We start from the raw sequence: 19,567 nt of genomic DNA, 5'->3' as shown, positions 1-19,567 counted from the left end.
GATTACAGATAAAGATTAAATGAATGGAAAGTGTGCCCAGCATCTTTCAGCTTTAACCCTTTTGCTTTTCAAATATAGACCAAACATACATCTACAACTACATCTTGCTACCCTTCAACTGTATTTTCTGACTTGCCACAAGGATTGAACTATTTTGAAAAGTCATACTTGGCACAAGAAAGTAGGGCAGAAATAGGCTCTTGAGAAATACTATTCAAAGACCATCTCAACTCAGCCAAATTCATTTGTGGAGTTCAGTGAACGTCATATAATAATTATTTGCTGAACTTAAAATGAATTCGCTTTGGCATCAGCTCTCGTCTGTTTAATTTCTGAAAATAAAATGGAAGTCAAGACTTACTTCTAGGAAACAGTTTCAAAATGCTGAAGAGCAATTTAGGAACTTTCACTGCTCCTACACTGAGTGATACCCTATTGTAAGAGATCATTCTTTTATATGATTGACTCAAAGTTTGCTGAGGAACAAGTCCAGGCAAGTCCTGGGCAAAGGCAGAGAAATCTTCTGTCTGGAGGACACTGATGGACAGGTCCTGGCTAAGGGTTGTGAAATCCTTCAAGGAGCACAGATGGACAAGGCCAGGGGCAACAAGAGAGGGATAAGCTGCTGATAATGGCCGGAAAACGGTCTTTTGTGTGGACTTATCTCGAGGAAGATGGCCATCTCAAGGAGGTACGAACATGACTCTTGCTCAAGCACACAGGGATGTCACATAGGCAGGAAAAAAAGGAGGATAAAAGAGGGTCCAACAACCATGAGGAGAGGGTTTCTGCCATCAGATCCCTCACCACAACAGACTCGAGGTTTCTGCCATCAGATCCCTCACCACAACAGACTCGAGGTTTCTGCCATCAGATCCCTCACTACGGACCGTATGCTGACGGACTTCCCTGGGCCTGCTACCTGAGACCTGCTGCTTCCTCCCGGGCTTACTCTGTGGTTTCTTCCTGGACCCACCCGGTACCTGCACCCTCTCGTTGCCCAAGATCGGCTTCGCTGCTCCTGCCCATCAGCCTTGGACCATCAGAACGTCGTGCAATGGGACTACTGCCGGATCCTGGTGGTGACTATCCCTACTTCACGCAATTCTTGCTTCTTTCTATCTTTTCTATCTCTCGCCTTCCCTTCCCCATCACCCCCAATCCATAATAGTGCCCATCCTCCCCTTTCTTCATCTCCCTTATTAACATTTGTAATAAACTGGTCGGACCAACATTTGAACCATTGTTTCTTAATCTCATGCCGGGCATACATATTTCAAAGAACATCCTCTCCCTCCTATAAATTGGAGCGAGACACCTATATACTTTTCAGCAGGCATTGCTTCTTGGATGAATTTGTACATTTCCAAGCAAATGCTTGGAAAAATACATGCCAGATCATATATGAGTAAGACTGAAAGTAACAGCTGAAAGTAAATCGATGGAGGAAGACACTATTTCATCACATGTGCTTCAATAAACTAGAAAATAATGTGACCTCAGACTTTATAGTAGCACAGTCATACATAGAAATATATTTATTTTGAATAATATGATTTAAAATCCATGTAATCACAAATTTAATTTGTGTGGCCAGAAAATGAGAAACTGTACAACAAACTCCATGATCCTATTCATTTCTTAAGATTTAAAGTCATGCTGCCTATTTAAAACTAGCTTTTGACATCATTGTGTAACTATGGAGCAGAAGGAGTACCATATGATTTAGACAAGAAGTCAGAAGAAACAGAATGAGGATGACAAATACTTAATACTTTATATTTACAGCAAACTACTTGTAGATAGATTTATGCAAAGAAAGAAAATCAACTCTCAGAATATGTGTTCAGTGAATTTTAGTAAGTGCTTCTGGGAAAGTAGTAATCCACATTTTTGAAGAAAACATTTTTCAAATGCAAATCTATCAATATGTCTATCAATATGTCTATTTTACAATGGATCTACCCTCAATACTTTTTTTTTTTTTTAAGGACAACAAATTCCATAAATTCCACAGAACAGGGACCTTATTTTCCCACACCCAAACCTCATCATAAAAATGCCAGTAGCTAAGGTGGCTGCTGCTTTGTGGCAGAAGTGGATGGACAGCAGCTCACAGCAATGCTACCTTGAAAAAAATAATTTTAAAATTCTGTAGGAGTCGGAATTTAGATTCTGGCTTTGCTTATCACTTTTTCATATCCTCATAGTTTGCAACTGTATTTATATAAGAAGCTTATATTATCTGCTTATAGTTAAGAACCAAGCTTATTAACTTGATGAAACAGTAACAATCAAAGAGAATCAAACATGAAAAACTACAGTGCTCCATCTATGCTAATTTGTGTGAAGGCACAATTTAACTTCTATCAATGGAGCCTACTGATGAGTTGTGAGAACTGATGTTCCCAGTGAGAAGTATCACCACTGTTTCCATAGTGCCTGGGAACCTACAGTGTATTTGGGAGAAAGCTCAGCAATCACCCACAAAAAAAACATACGTGTCTTCAACCAAACATCACGGCACAAAACTACAGCTTTTTGTCTCATCTTCCCAGCTCAGACATTTGTGACATATTAGTAAAACAGAAAGAGCAGGAAGAAATTAAAATTCAAATTTTACATATAAAGGAGAAGTAAACTATATAAGTCTCTGAAATAAGACTGTTATGTGGAGTAAGGAAAAACAATAAAACAGAACAATTTACGTAAATCACTTCCTTTTGTTTCCTTAAGCCAAGAGAATAAATATATGCAAATAAAAGTTCTGTTTGTTCTAAAAAAATATGTGATCCACAGCTGAGCACCAAATTCACATTTATCAGAGCAGCATGAATCAAAGCAGGTTGTTTTGTCTTCCTTCCATTGAATTTTGGTTAAGACTGTTTTCCCTTAGTTGTCATGGAAACATGCAGAGCATATTAAAGCAGATAAAGCATTGCTGACAAAAAGAAAAAAGGAAGAAAGTTGTTTCTATTCAGGGTGTCCTAACAAATACTTTCGGAGATATTTAAGAAAGTGTGGCACTCATACACAGTTTGTTACTATTTAGAAGTGTATTTTATAGAATCAAATGCCCAGCTACAGTTTAGTGAAATATTTATTACTATTTGCACAATTCAACAAATCATCATTTTAGCATATCCCAGCATTTGCAATGAAATGTGCCTTCTAGAGAGGAAAGTAAGAAAAAGAGTAACAAAAAAGAATCATAGAATCACCAAGGTTGGAAAAGACCCACAGGATCACCCAGTGCAACCATCCACCTATCACCAATAGTTCTCATTAAACCATGTCCCTCACCACAATGTCCAAATGTTCCTTGAACACCTCCAGGGTTGGTGACTCCACCACCTCTCTGGGCAGCCCATTCCAGTGTCTGACCACCCTTTCAGAGAAGCAGTATTTCCTAACGTCCAGACTGAATCTTCCCTGGGGCAGCTTGAAGCCATTCCCTCTAGTCCCATCACTAGTTACACAAGAGAAGAGGCCAGCCCCCAGCTCATTACAACCTCCCTTCAGGTAGTTATAGAGAGCAATAAGATCTCCCCTGAGCCTCCTCTTCTCCAGACTGAACAATCCCAGCTCCTTCAGCCACTCTTCATAAGGCCTGTGCTCCAGACCCCTCACCAGCTTTATTGCCCCTCTCTGAATACGCTCCAAGGCCTCAATGTCTTTCTTAGAGTGCAGGGCCCAAAACTGGACACAGTACTCAAGGTGCGGCCTCAACAGTGCTGAGTACAGGGATACAATTACTGCCCTGTTCCTACTGGCAACACTGCTTCTGATGCAAGCCAGGGTGCCATTGGCCTTCTTGGCCACCTGGGCACACTGCTGGCTCGTGTTCAGCTGAGCAACAATCAACACCCCAGGTCCATTTCCTCTACACAATTTTCCAGCCACTCTGCCCCAAGCCTGTAGCGTTGCCTGGAGTTGCTGTGGCCAAAGTGCAGGACTCAGCATTTGGTCTTGTTGAACCTCATCCCATTGGCTTCAGCCCAGCTATCCAGCCAATCCAGATCCCTCTGTAGGGCCTCACTACCCCCAGGCAGATCTTCCTGCCAACTTCCAGCCAACTTGGTGTCACCTGTAAATTTACTGAGGGTGCACTCAGTGCTCTCATCCAGATCATCAGTAAAGATATTGACAAGGACCAGCCCCAGCACTGACTCAGGGAGAAAGGGAAAAAGGCAAAGAGTGACAGAAACAAAGAAAGATTGAAAAAGAATGAAGCTCAAACTCATTGATTCTATTTATTAATTTTATCACTTTTATACATAAAACTTCCTTGCCCTTACAACATTTCAGAAAAGGTGAAGTAGCCTATTGACATTCCTACTGTGAAAAAAGTCCTGATTCCCTTTTCTCACTGCAAGTTCTTATTCTGACTTGTGAAAGATTGAAGGGCTATAAAACATATGACTGTCTAATGCTGTCAAGACAGGTGAAGGCTGAAACACTCAAAGTACTCCTGTTAAAACAGTCCTGGAACAAAAATGCTACTCATTCTGCTGTGCTAGATGTTTCCTGAGAGCTGTCACGAGCTGGAGTATCCCACATCCAACTAACGTATAATGTCTCTTTCCACAGTATCCTTAGCAAAGCCCTCCAGCATGTGCAATTTATCCAACTGCTTACCCTCAGCATAACTTTCTTACCTCCTTTTTAGTCTCCTTTTGTCACTCCTGCCCCTGGAAGGCAGCTTCAACTACAGCAATCTCTGTATGGAAGAATCCCAGTAAGCTTTAAGCCACCCCGTGATCAGCAGTTTTAGGTCTACTTCAGTGTTGTCCTCTGGATGAGACACTTCTGAGATCACCTATGACCTCCATTATAAATAGGACATTGTTAATTATGGATAAGAAATTACATTTCCTCCAGGAGATATCCCTGAAAAAACTCCTCAAAAATGCCACAACCTGGAGAAGATGCAGCCTGATCAAAGATAAATGTGGTATCAGAATGTCATGATTATGCAGGATTGTCAGGGACTAAGTGTCTCGCTCCAATTTATCAGAGGGAGAGGAGGTTCTTTGACATATGTGTACCCAGCGTGAGATTAAGAAACAACAGTTCAAATGTTGGTCCGAATAGTTTATTACAAATCCTAGTCATTCAGGGACATGGGGAAGGGGAGAAGGGTGATAGAAAAGATAGGAAATAAAAAGTTACCACCATGGTCCAACGTGGTTTGTAGTTCTGTCACTGATCTTCAGTAGTGGTAGGTTGTCGGGTGTTGTTGTTCTGTTGATGATGGTGACCACAGTGACCACAACGACAATTGCCAATGGCAGTAAAAACTTATTTATAAGTCCAAAGTGGTTGAGTCAGCTCTCTTTGGAGTGACAGCTACTGGCTCTGGGATCTCAGCAGAAACTGTTTTATTACCATCTTCCAGGCCTTGCCAGCAGATAAGAGGGAGCAGGGATGCCCATCTGCATCCTGTTTTTCACAGAACACGATGGTATCATTCCCCAGTTTTCCCACACCAAGCTGGGGCTATTTAGTCACAGGCCAAATCTTCCACTAGTAAGCACTCCTGAGCACTCTCTTCCGGAGGCAAGCAGCTCTGGGGGAAGGTGCTTTCAAATGTAAAATTGTCCACACAGTGATGTTGATTGCCACACGGCAACACCCACCTCTCATCTAAGTCAGAGTCTTATCGCAAGAAATGCCTCAGAAAGCAAGCTTTGAGCCAAAAAACAAGGAAGGATTCATACACTCAGTTGCTTTTAAACATTAACCATCATCATGAATTCATCACCCATGAATGTAGTGTTACCCTGGATGACAAGATAATGGGAGGAAAGACTTTCTTTTGCTTCTTACTTTTGGCATGTCGGATGTGATGCTCATGAAGTGGACATTATTAATAGAGAGGAGTTAAGGCCTTAAGAGCACTCCTCAAGGACATCCAATAGCACTGTGCAAGCAGAGGAAAACAAGACAACCTTTGTTCAGGTCCCTTAAGAACAGTAGTCAGTAAGGCCATGCCCTCTTCACTGCAGTGTCTTGTTTAAAGCCAGTGAATTTAAAGCTGGCCTATATGCTTGCCATTTTCAAAGAAACATTAGGCAAATGAAGCATGTAACTTTACATATAGTGCTGCATCTCCAGGGTTAGGAGGCCTTGATTAATAACTAACACATTACTATCTTGTGCTCCACAAGGGTTCTTGCACACTTAGATAAGCCATCTCAGCTGAGAATGTCAGATTCCAGAATTAAGATCATCTATACACCAAATACCCATGCAAAATTAAGAAACCCTAAGTACCAACTTTCTAAATGGGTAAAAAATAAACTATGCTAGAATCACAGAATCACTCCGGTTGGAAAAGACGTTCAAGATCAATTGAGTCCAATCATGACCTAACCATACTACCCTAACAACCCTCCGCTACATCATGTGCCTGAGCACCACAGCCAATCATTTTTTAAATACATCCAGGGATGGTGACTCAACCACCTCCCTGGGGAACCTATTCCAGTGCTTAACTACCCTTTCTGTAAAGAAGTTTTTTCTAATATCCAACCTAAATTTACCCTGGTGCAACTTGAGGCCATTTCCCCTTGTCCTGTCACCTGTCAGCAGTTAGAAGAGACCAACCCCTATCTTACACATTTATATAGATATATTTATATTTATCATATATTTATATAATATCTGTATGGGTAAAAACAGAACCGTACTGTTAAGTACTAATGTACTGGTACTTTTAATGTAATGTACTTTTTTTAAAATGTACATCATAACAATAAAATATAGCCTGTTGCTAGCAGTATAAGAATCCTCTTGTACCATAGAACACGCTCATGCAAAGATGAGTGGTGATTTATTACAATGACAATCTATTAAGTCACACATAACAGGTCTTAAATCTCACTATACCTACTAGGTTGGGATCAAATTCCATGTTTTCTTACTATTTGTTTTAGAATTATAAAGTTTTTGAAATTGAAACATGGAAGCTATGTCTCAGTTAATAATTAACTTTCAATTCATTTATAAAATAAAGAAGAAAATCAATGCAAATTTTTGAAGACTCCAGCTACCTAGCTACAAAGTTCTCATCAGCAGTGTACTATCCTGCAAAGGAAGGATTTGATAATGATGGAATTATTAAAGCTCATAATTACAGAATGCAAATAGTTGGCATTTAAATTACTTGGAAATTAATGTAGGAGATTACTTAAATTCTGAGTTGCATATCACTGGCGTAGATACTTTAATTATATACCCGTCACTTGTTTTTCCACTATAGGCTGTGCTCTCAACAAACACAAAAACAATTCAGAGCACTAGGATAATGCAGATGGCAACACTCGCAACTTACCACTAGCAAGATTTTGTCATTGGTAATGTGAAGTTCGCCATATGCTCATAACACTGGTTGTAAGATTCAAATAGGATTTCTGAGGATATTTTGGTTTCACAGAAGAACAGAGGCAGCATAAACACTGTTTTTAGCTGTTTGCTAACTGAAAAGTGGGGATTGGAATGTGGCCTCATGGTCTGCCTAACTGGAATTTTAAGTTTGCCCATGACAGAGAGTAGACATCAGTAGTCCTTAAGAGAAGTAAAGACTTAAAATAGCTACTCTCCTATGCCCTGGCTGTCCTATGAGTTAATATATACTGTGTTAGCAGAGCAGACATCTGAATTTCTCTTTTTCTGGATGGAGGTTTTAGGCCACTGAATACTATGTTCTAGCTCTCAGACTTCATAGAAGGCTAAAATTACATTCCAATTTTATTATTAATGCCTGTCTCACGTTCGCGTCATCAAGTAATAGTGATATTTTTGCAGTGAATGCCCGGTGTAATTTGGATCCCATAAACAAAGATGCATACTGCAGACAGTGTTTCACTGAGGAATATAAACATTTTATCTGCATATAAATTCATGGGCTAGTCTCTGTCTATAATGAAGAAAACATAAACTAGGGAAAAAGTGAAAGTATAGTGGAACACCTGCTTTATTTGCATACTCTTCTAATTTCCACAGAGTTTTGAACAGAACAAAAAATATTTCTCTGCAACTAATTCAATACCCTGTTGAAGTGGAGATGAATACGAGCTACATTCCATATTTTGTAGATGATTCTGTTTGTAAACTGTCTGTGAACTGACAAAAACTTACCCTGTAAAAGAAACCTTCAAAAAATGTTAAGTATACAAACTAAAGAAATACAGCCTAGAAAAAAAAATCTTTAACACAATTTGCTTCAGACTACCTTACAAATAATACAAATAATTGTTCAGAATCTGAAATTCAGATTATGCTCAATGTCAACATTAATCACATGACAAATCTCAGTCCTTTAATGTCATAAACTGTGTGCGTTGCAAGTAATACCTTATTTAGCCACATTTCTCAAAAAACTTCCAGAAATTTCTTCCAACAAATTCATTTTTACCCTTGCAAGCTTGAATGGATTTAGCATTGTAACTTCTCCCTGTGCTGACTTGTGAATATACACAAAATGCAAAATTAATGTAACTTCTCTTTCCTATACGTAATTGAAGTGGTCTTCTTCTTTATAACTTTATTCTTTATAACTCTAAAAGGGGAAAAGATTTAAATTCATACTAGAATACAAATGCATTAAAATATGAAAGCACATATATATTAGCTGATTCTATTTTCAATATAATTGGCAAATTAAAGAAAAAAAAAAAGCATGACAATATCTAACTTGACATCCTGTTACTCCTCTGCTAAGAAAAAATATTTCTTTCACATTTAAAACTCAGTATGAAATAGTATTTGTGTATATTAACTAAAAGTAAAGACATGGCTGCTCCAGCCTGAGAGACGGCCAAGGACAATTTCAGAGATCCTGCTATTTTCTTATCAAATAGCTAGTTGATCACTTCAGCTTTCCATTAAGTTTTTATCAATGCAAAAATTAAGTGTAGCTGAAGAAGAAACAAAAAATACACTATTATAGGAATAGAACTCTGAACATGATTGATTGATTAAAACCACTGCAGGTCATTTACTTTGGATTCACCAGTGTTGAAACAAGCTTTGCAATTTTTATAACATAAGAACTCTCCAAAACACAGTACTTTGTTTTTTAAGTATTTAATTTTGAACTATTTGAATAATAAAAATGCTACTGAAAACGCTGTGGTGGAATCCTTCCAATAATGTTTAACATTATCTAGGATATGAACATTTTTGAACCCTTCAGGCAGCTGCAATGATTACTGTAGCTCTGGTAGTTGCATAATTAATAGTAAATGGCAAATGATTACACATTACCTACTACCAGCAGCTCTTGTTGTAAATCCCAAATAATAAATTCTTGCAACAGATTTATTAAAATAATAATAATAATAATAAGAAGAAGAAGAAGAAGAAGAAGTATTTCTCTGGTGGGGGAAAAGCAAATGAAAAGCAAGGAAACTGTATGCAGAAAACTTAAGATGTGCAATCTAATCACATTAAATACTACATTGAATTTTTTAAAAGCCATTTTTTTCCTGTAATCTACACAAGCCAGGATACAAATATGCTTTTAACTTCTAAGATCATTCAAACCACTTTTCTAACTTACTCAGACAGATTTCTGAGCCAGATGGATGTGGATCAAGAATGTAGAAACATATGGCAGAGACGGTAACTAGTACTCTCCTAGATGCATAAAATGACTTGTTTCAAAAATCGAGGGTAAAAATAGTCACTCTTGTGAGTTTCATTTTTTTAAATGGCTGAGTTTTGCTGGACTGTTGTTTACTTCATTTTTCTTCAGTGAAGTACTGTCATAACAGAGTTGAACTGATAACTGCCCAGAATAATTTCAGTACTTAGCTACAATATTTTGGGCAGAACAACACAGCAAAATCATTCTACATCACCACATACTCTGTCACCCTCAAACAGTGAAGAGGTTTTATTTCACTAACTGTTTAATTGTAAAAGCACTAGAAATAAAGGACTTTGTGTTACTTTAATTTACGTGTGGCAAATGATGCAGAGATGCACTTCTTCCTTTTATTTGTTTATTTTTTAAGAAATCATGGCTTCAGAATAACTTTTGACATTACTTTGTCATGTATGCCTCACTCCTCTGTTTGCAGCTCAGCCCAGCAAGTTAACTCAACAGGTCACTACCTAATTCATCTTCACTACTGAATGGGAAAAGCCTGTGTACTCTCCTGCTAATTCCTTCTCCATTGTCATTCTACACCTGTCCATCCAAGTATTTTTTCAGGGCCAACTGTGGGAAAATGAATTCTTCTCGCTTGAGTGGAACCAAAATGCTCTAGAAGAAACATGTATCTTAATTTTTTTCTTTAATTTTATTTCCTCTTGATGTATCTCTTATTAGGCTCTTACTAACAAATGTCTAACCACCATGTTGGTTAGCAACAAGCAGATAAACCAAGAACATAGTGCAAAAATTCCAAGCAGCATAACTAAGCTAGGTAATGCTATGGAGTTTCAAAAGTACTTAAGTATCTGAATATCCATGTTTTCATCTCGAATTGCCACAGCAATAAAGCAGTTAATGTCTTAAGTGTCAGAGAGCTACATATGCTGTCTGGTCTATACTTGACTCACTGTCACTGGACAGAGTAGAATCACAGAATCATTCCAGGTGGAAGAGAACCTAAGGATCAAGCCCAACCATCTACCTGACACTATAGATCAACCACTAAATCATGTCCCCAACTACCACATCCACATGTCTCTTAAATATCTCTAGAGATGGGGACTCCATCACCTCCCTGGGAAGTCCATTCCAATCCTTGACCACCTTTTCCATGAAGAAATTCTTCCTGATATCCAATCTAAAAGGCCATGGCACAAACTGGGGTCATTTCTGCTCCTTGCCTTAATGGAAGCTTTCTCCTTTCCTGTTTGCCCTCAGTGAGATGACTATTTGCAGATGGGTATGTATTTAGCATATCCAAGCCAACTTTAATTTAGAGAGTTTAATACAAGCAGCTGTGAAACACAGGGCAAGCACTTCAGGCAGCTGCCTTCATAGGCATCCAGGGAGATGAACGAGCTTTTGAAGAATAGGTGACATCCCATGCTGTTGTAGTTAAACTAAAATTGATAGAGCAATCACACTTCCTTAACACAGCACAGATAAAGTCAGTACATCAATATCTGCAACTGGACCCAAAAGTATCCAAATGATCCTTCAGAAAAACTGATAGAGAAAGAAAAAGATGTAGCACACTTGCACTTGATCCCACTTCCCATACATGGGAAATTCCACTTCTCTCTAAAGTGCTGATGCGGTCAAGTGGCATTTAGCTACCCCTCTTCACCACTGATGGGCATATGAGATGGCACAATTATTCTGTTGTACCACTCTCTGTTCATAGGAAGCTTTCTTCACTTGCAGCTCCAATAGAGCAGATTCCAATGAAGTTGAAGGAAAGTGAGAAGTAAAATGAGGTGTAGAGATGTGAAGAGCTAGACTTTACCCTCCCTTAACTCTAACACTGCAGGGATGGACTGATTTCATCACTTTTGTTGTACAGTTTTAAACAGTAATATTTAAATATAACATTACTTCTATGGTTTTGCTATAACTACAGATTTGTTCCTTTGATGTTTCTTTCTTGACTTAACTGGCAAGTTGAAAAAAGCTGTTCCCTCAGGGATGGCATTTTGAGAAATGGAACATAACTGAGTCAAATACGGTTCTAGTGTTTGATGTTAACTTACATACTTCTGGGCATTAGTATTAGTAATGTTTATGAGGAAATCACCTTAAACCAGGCATGTCCAACCCACCCTGCAGCTGCTTCCTGCCTCATGCTACTGTGGTGGGGGCTCTGCCCTGCCGAGCGGCCCAGCCTGGCCCCATGTCCATTCCCATCACTTAGGGACAACCACACAGCGTTGTGCTATTAATGCCATCTGGATTGAAACTGGGAGACAGAGAGGGTGCAGTACAGTGCCAACTCAAGTTATGGCAAATAATTTTATGCATTTTGATAAACACAGTCCTGTGAACAGTAAAAAATATGCAGTTGTGTTTTCCATTTTGATAAAGGAATTTGAAAATAGGTTTCAAGATGGGTTAAAATTCCAGTTTTTTGCTATACTTATGATTCCATTTCATTTAAGACAAATACACTACCTTCAAATTTTCAAATTCAATGTGTAGACTCACAATCAGGTACTCAACTCAAAGAAATATCTGATCACCTCTTTACTAGACTTTTACAAGACCTCTCTTACCAGAGAAAGAAATTTTACAGTCATATTTCATTCATGTCACCACTTTTGGGTAGTACAGTTCGTACATTTTTGAACAACTGTTTTCAAGGATAAAGTATAGGAAGAGTAAAATTTCATCAAAAATCTCTGACAAGCACCTTGAGAATTACAACCACTTCCACTGAACCAGACTGATGCATTAATTTCACAAAAATGAGGTCAAATATCCCATTAGTTTTGTGGTTTTGTTGCTATGTTTTAATAAAAAATATTTTTAAAAAACATTTTTTAATTATAAGCATTAAATATATTACACATTATATCCGTGGACCAAGACAGTTTTTCTTCACTCAGCACAGCCCAGGCAAGCCAAAAATTAGATGCACATGCCTCAAATAGTTGTAGGCATAAGGCTTTAAAAATGACGTTAAAATATGATTAAGTTCTGGCATGTTCCTTTTTTCCTATTATATGACAATGACTAGGCTTAACATTTTGAAATTTTCATTGCAGTGTACAAACAAGGTACATAATGGTGAACATATCCATTTTCTTTCCATTATTATGATACAAAAGGCAAGTATCCAAGAGTATAGAATTACAATTTGCTAGAAGTTAATTACATGTTACCTAGATTTTTTCTAATTGACTTGATTCTACAAAGCACAATGTTGTATATGTGCTGCAGATGTTCTTTCTGAAGTCATTGTTAAATCTCATGAGTTTGGACATTCATACAAGTAGCTCATGAGCTGAGGAAACAGAATAGTATATTCACATGATTACTTCTACACTAAGCAGGATTTGCACATATGCAGAAAGTATGCAATCCCACAGAAAAGATTTAATGTATTGAAAGCCTTGAGGAAAAGAGTCCAGATGTTTCCAAACATAATTTAGAAAATGATGTTCATTATTTGGACATTGAATATGATAAAAAGATATGTGAATTCAGATCTTTTCCCCGCCAATTTAGTACTACATGTATAATGCTGTTCATGCTTTAAGCAAAATGATAGGCTTTTCACAGCCGTAATACAGCCAGTCTTTGATATTTTTGGCAAAAAAAAAAAAAAAAAAAAGATTAGAACAAAGAATCCTGGATAACAAGGTTAAAGTATCCTCTTGAACACCTTTTCCAGGCAGCTCGCAGTGATTATTTGCCCCTCTGAAATTTCATGTGTAGTATACCACTGTTTTCACCAAAGTACAACACAACTATAAAACTGCAAAATTACATATTTTATTCAACATAATGCTTCTATGTAACCTATAAGAGCTTTTTACTACCTCTGTTTGTGCAAGCAGTATTACCAGTGGTCTCCAGCACACAGCACAGATACTCATATGGTTATTTTTCATATAGGTTCTCAAAGCAGATGTTCAAATAATCTGTAACATTCCCTCAGAGACTGCACATTGAATTATTGCCTTCAGTCTGATTTCACTAAGGGAAATTCCTGCTTCACTGGTAAGATCTGATGGACGAATACATTCTTACCACCTCTTCTACTTTTCTCTTAGTAATATTTAATTATAAATAATTAAATAATTTATCAGATAATGATGATACTGGGAAAAAAAATGATCAACAACTAGATAAGCTGATGCTGAAAACGTGAAAATGCAATAAACCTGTAGTATAGAGAAGAATGGATTATTGTTTCTTTAATCAACTGGCTTATTGATGCAAAATAATGATTTGACAAGATCAATACTAGGTCTGTGCTAGGTCTTTTTAATACAAAAAGTCAAATTCTCAGAATTATTAAAAAAAGGAAAAGAAACAAAAAAAAACCCCACATCATTAAGTGATAGCAAAAAATCTTATGCTTATGACCCTTGAAAACTGTATGAAACTCAGAAAAAATATAAAAGAACTACGAAAAGTCAAGCAAAGGGAAGTAATGCTTTTTGTAAGAACAAGTGGGTAGCATAAAACTGTTCAACTTGATGGAAAAAGGCTAGAAACCTACAAAATCATAAACTGCATAGAGATGATACAAAGCTGACTAGACTATTCACAGCATCTGTCTACACATGTAACAAAAATGATCAACTGAGACACAGGCTCGAAACAAACCAAAGGATGTGATTTAATGTACAGTGCTATGCTGAACTGCGCAACTCCCTGTCAGAAAACGTGATGCAGAAAGTTTTGCAGTTTAGAAGGAAGAAAATGCAAGGAGAAATATTAAAAATTACTAAAGAGAGAACCATATCAATACTAAACACACTAACACATAAATTGGATCAAGCTCAGGAAATCCTGTGAACCAAGATCTAGTCAGAGAACAGACAAATTCCTTGAGAAATTCTCATTCTGGCTTATTTTGTTTTTTATTCTTCTTCAGGCACCAGTAGCTGCCCCTCTTAGGTCAGGATATCATGCTGCACAGGTCCCTGCTCTGAACCAGTATGACCATTTTCACATTTTAAATCTTTCCAACAGACAAGGATCAAGTTTGACTAAATTTATCTTGAGGAAGATAAATCCCTACAGGATGGAATTAAAAACTAAACAAGGAGACAGAAAAGGATCTAAGAAACTAGATCTGTGTCTAGTACAGGAAATACTAATGTCTAGTACATTCAAACCTCAACTTTGTTGTCTGGTCATTTATAGGGCAAACAGTACAAAGAAAATCATCTACTCTGTGTCCTTAAACATTCCTTTCACCAGGGAGAGTGACTTGAGTTGAGAAGTTTCCAGTGACAGCTTTAACTAGCTAGACAGAGAGGTCTGCCTTTTATTGATGGGTATAGATAAAACAGAACAATGACATGAGATACAGCAAGGCACCTGTCAGTGATGCAGTGGTCAGAAAATTCACATGGAAACTAAGAGAACATTACCAGGGACGGAGTTGCTGATCTCACTTGTGTTTTAGTAGGGTAGAATAATACAATAGCTAGGCAGACAAACTAATAAGTTGATACATCTGAAATACCACTGCAGTGAGAGACATGAATATTAGCAGCAGCACAGCACTGCCTGGCTGCTGGATGTATGCTGGTTTGCTTTCAACACTCAGGAGATGGGAAAACAACTGGTATGGAGGAACTCTGAATATTTCACATTCCAGATGTATTTCCAGACTACTAGACTGTTTACAGACTTACTTATCTCCCTCTAATGTGAAAAATTTTGACAGGTCTTGGGTTATTTCAGTACAGATCTGGCTTCCTTTTGAAGCTTTGGGGACTGGTTCCTGTCTGAAAGTTTTGCCGTTTTGACAGGTTAGTGCGCTATACCTACACCTATTTTTATGGACTGTAACACTGTCACAGAGGAGCTCGCCTCTGTTTCTGAGATGTAAGAATACACATAACGAAAAAAAGAAAATCTGCAAACGCATGGACACAGCTACCCTAAAGGTAACATTTTTCTTTCCCTGACTGCAGACATACGATGCTATTCCAATATACTCAAAGAGAATTACTACCACTGAGAGTTACAAAAGGCCCTCTCGCCAAAAATGAAACTGAAATACAGATATCTAAAGATATGTTTAAATTAAATTAAATAAATAGAGTAGTTGTCACAATATCTCCCTAGAAAATTCTAACAGATAACAGTATCTGCTATCTTAACAAATAGATTCTCACATTTACTAGCAACATGGGATTGCTTTTTATACTACAGCTCATTTTGGAGGTTCTTTGCTCTAGGTCCTTTTGAGGTCTGTGCTGCTGTCGGAAGCCAAGATCTCTAACAGCTGTTGCCAGCTCTGTGCCGTTTGTTTAAAACAAAGAGGATGTTGCTTAGCAACATCACATCACAGGCTTGGTACTCTACAGTATCTCGCATTCCTAACTACTCTGCATATCCTCACAACTTAAAGGGACACTGACAAGAATGTACACAAAAATTGTACTTAATTCTCTGTCCCCCATAATTAGACATATGAGGTGAGAGAAGAAAAAACTGAGCTTACTATCAAAAACACAATTACTTGAACTTCATTTTTAGCAATGTTTAATTTTTATCCCAAATCAGTAATATCTGCTTTGAACTGCAACAAGACTGATGTTTAGCTTAACAACAGTATAGTAAAAAGCAAACCTTCTTAAAGAGTTTTAGTTAAAAAAATACATTAAAATGTGTAGGTTGCTCTGAAAGTAATACCTCCCATTTACTTCCATGGAAATTGCAACATATACAAAGACCACAAGAACAACACTTGATAGAACAAAGTCTCAGCTAAAAATAATTATTTTTCAACACAGTCACCACCATCAGCTATGCATTTTCCCAGCAATAAACAAGAGCCTGCATGCTCTGCACATGAAAGTCTGCACTAGCAGAGGTAATCCATTATCACTACCCACTGCTGAAATGCACCACCGACCCCTCACTGTACTCACATCCACTGCTTGGTCTCCATAAACGTTCAGCAAGCATCGATGAATGTCAGTGAGTGCCATCTTTTTCTGCATGGCAAAATCCAGTCACATCTTTGCTTCATATGCACTTCCATGTCAGACACCATTTTGTCAGACTGCCTCTTTGCTGCCATAGAATCATAGAATTGTGAAGGTTGGAAAAAACCTCTAAGATCATCCAGACAACTGTCCACCTATCACCAATATTTCCCCTAAACCACGACCCTCAGTACAACATCTAAGTGTTTCTTGAATGCCTCCAGATTTGGTGAACCCACCACCTCCCTGAGCAGCCCGTTCTAGTGCCTGACCACTCTCTCAGAGTAGAACTATTTCTTAACGTCCAACCTGAATCTCCCCTGGTACATTCCCTCCATTCTTGTACTGAGGAACCCAAAACTGAATACAGATCTTGAGAAGCAGCCTTACCAGGGCTGAGTACAGAGGAACAATCACTTCCCTGCTCCTGCTGGCAACTCTATTTCTGATACAAGCCAGGATGTCATTGGCCTTCTTGGCTGCCTGAATACACTGCTTGGTCATCTTCAGCTTCAGTTCAAGCATCAACCAACACCCCCAGATCCATGTCTTCCACACAGTCTTCCATCCACTGTGCTCTAAGCCTGTCGCAACTGTGTGCAACTTTTGAAAAGTTTCACTGTTAGTCAACATAAAGCCACAGTAAAAGAAAGCAAGGGGATTGCTGTCACTTTTGTTCTTCAAAGCACCATTCACTTGTTCAAATGATTTAACAGCAATGGTTTGTATTTGTTTTTTTTTTTTGTTTCTTTGATGTTATTGCCGTTTTTAATAATCATTAATGTGAGAAATTAAAAAGGTATATCCTAGAACCTTATCAACCAAGATTGCTGAGAAAAAATACTGAGAAAGTGGACTGAAGCACTACTTGGCTTTTTACATTTTCTTCTCATATCAGAGGTCTGGAAAGTGAAAATTGATACCTCTTAGGAGTAGTCATTGTTCAATGGAACCTCTCCCAGAAACAGTCATTGAGTTCCTGACCCTTAATAGAAAATCAGCAAGCACAGATCAGATCTCAGATCTACAGTTTGTATCCACCTCCTTCCTCTTCACCTCTTCTTGCTGTCAGTACTAGATCTCGTCCTTAGGGCAACAATGCTGTAATTGTATTTTACTGCAGTCTTTGTGTGTACAAATACAAGGTCAGTACTCCCTCTACAGATAATATCAGTATGAGGAAAATGTAAAGATTTAATCTGTAATCACATAGCATACATGAACAAAAAATTCTGTAGAAATACAAATTCAAATAGGATTCTGACTTGCCCACGTCTTGTATTTCCCCAATGCAATCTGCAGCAATAAATTTCATTACGTGTAATTTGAAACATTTAAATTAAATACACCACTGTACTTCTGCTGAAAGAATCTAGCAAAAATCCCAGGAAATTATTTATAATTTTTGAAAATAAGCCAATCCCCAAGGCTTTCTCTGCATTTTGGTCCATTCCATAATCATATGTCACAAGAGTGCTCATGTCTAAGGTAAGAATTTTCTGCACGATGACCAAAGCAAAAACAAGAGAAAAAAAGAAAAAAACTTACAAGGAAAATAAGGAGAAAGAATTATAAATATATATTTGTTCTAGCACATTTCTATCACATCTAATCAAATTTCTTCTCCCCCTTAGTTGTTTGCACAAGGAAGTGATTAGCCCTCAGAAAGTTGAAAGTTTGCTAAATAAATAAATAAATAATAAACTATCAACCTCTTTTTTTTCCAATCCTTATCAGATTCTCCAAAGAAAACTCAAGCTTTTAAACGTTACAATGTCACTATTTGACAGCTGCTATGAAAAGGGCTGTCATACCCCTCTTCTTCACATATCACTGAATGTTCAGAAACAACTGTTACATCAACATCATATGTAAGAGGGCTCTGATAAAAGTTCAGAAGCCTTATCTGTATTAATGAGCATAGGCTTATTTCTAATTTCTGATTTGAGCTACCTGCTAAATGAACAATTAAAAGAGATTCCTTTTTTCAACTACATCAATTACATATGCAGTTACAGATGAACACTTTATTGCTGTTCATAGGACATTTGTCTTGTACCTGAAGAACTCAGACTTGCAACTTATTTAATGACCACAGGAACTTGGGTCTGGATATGCATTTAAAGCAATCTTGGTTTAACAAGTAATTACATTTACAGAAATGCAGCAAAATAAAGCAAAAAGAAAGCAAGACAGTAATAAATGCCTACAAATGTAGATGCAGTTAAAACTTGTTACAAATGGGTTCATGCCAGCATAGGCTCATGAAAGGCAAGTCCATCCTGACCAACCTGATCTCCTTCTATGATTGAATGACCTACTTGGGGCATGAGGGAAAGGCTGTTGACCTAGTCTACCTAGACTTCAGCAAAGCCTTTGACACTGTCTCCCACAGTATTATCCTGGAGAAACTGGCAGCCCATGGTTTGGTCAGATAACGCCCATGTTGGACGTTGGTAAATACTTCTTCTCTGAGAGAGTGGTCAGGCTGATCAAGGAGGTGGTGGAGTCACCGACCCTGAAGGCATTCAAAAAATGTTTAGATGTTGCACTGAGGGACATCGTTTAGGGGGAAATATTGGTGATAGGTGGATGGTTGACTGCATGATCTTTCCAACATTGGTGACTCTACAATTCCATGAACATAATTCACAACAAGATCTACTTACTGTTAGAAAAGCAAGTTAGCTTCAAGAAGTAATACTCTTGAAATCAATTTTGAATCAAATACTGCACAAAAGAGAGTAAAACACCAATCATTTTAAAATACTGTAAATACAAGAAGACATAGTTGATTATACTATATATTTTCAGGGTGTAAAGGCAGGAATATCATCTGGAAAATAATGGCAAAAATCTGCTTTATATTCATATGATCAAGGAGCACTCGGGACTGAGGGATTATACCCCACTCTATCAAGTCATGTTAATAAAATGAGTGCAGATAACA

This window comes from Gallus gallus, chromosome 4, assembly GCF_016699485.2.
Source record: "Gallus gallus isolate bGalGal1 chromosome 4, bGalGal1.mat.broiler.GRCg7b, whole genome shotgun sequence".
In the NCBI taxonomy this organism is placed as follows: domain Eukaryota; kingdom Metazoa; phylum Chordata; class Aves; order Galliformes; family Phasianidae; genus Gallus; species Gallus gallus.
Note: the sequence above shows the minus strand (reverse complement) of the source record.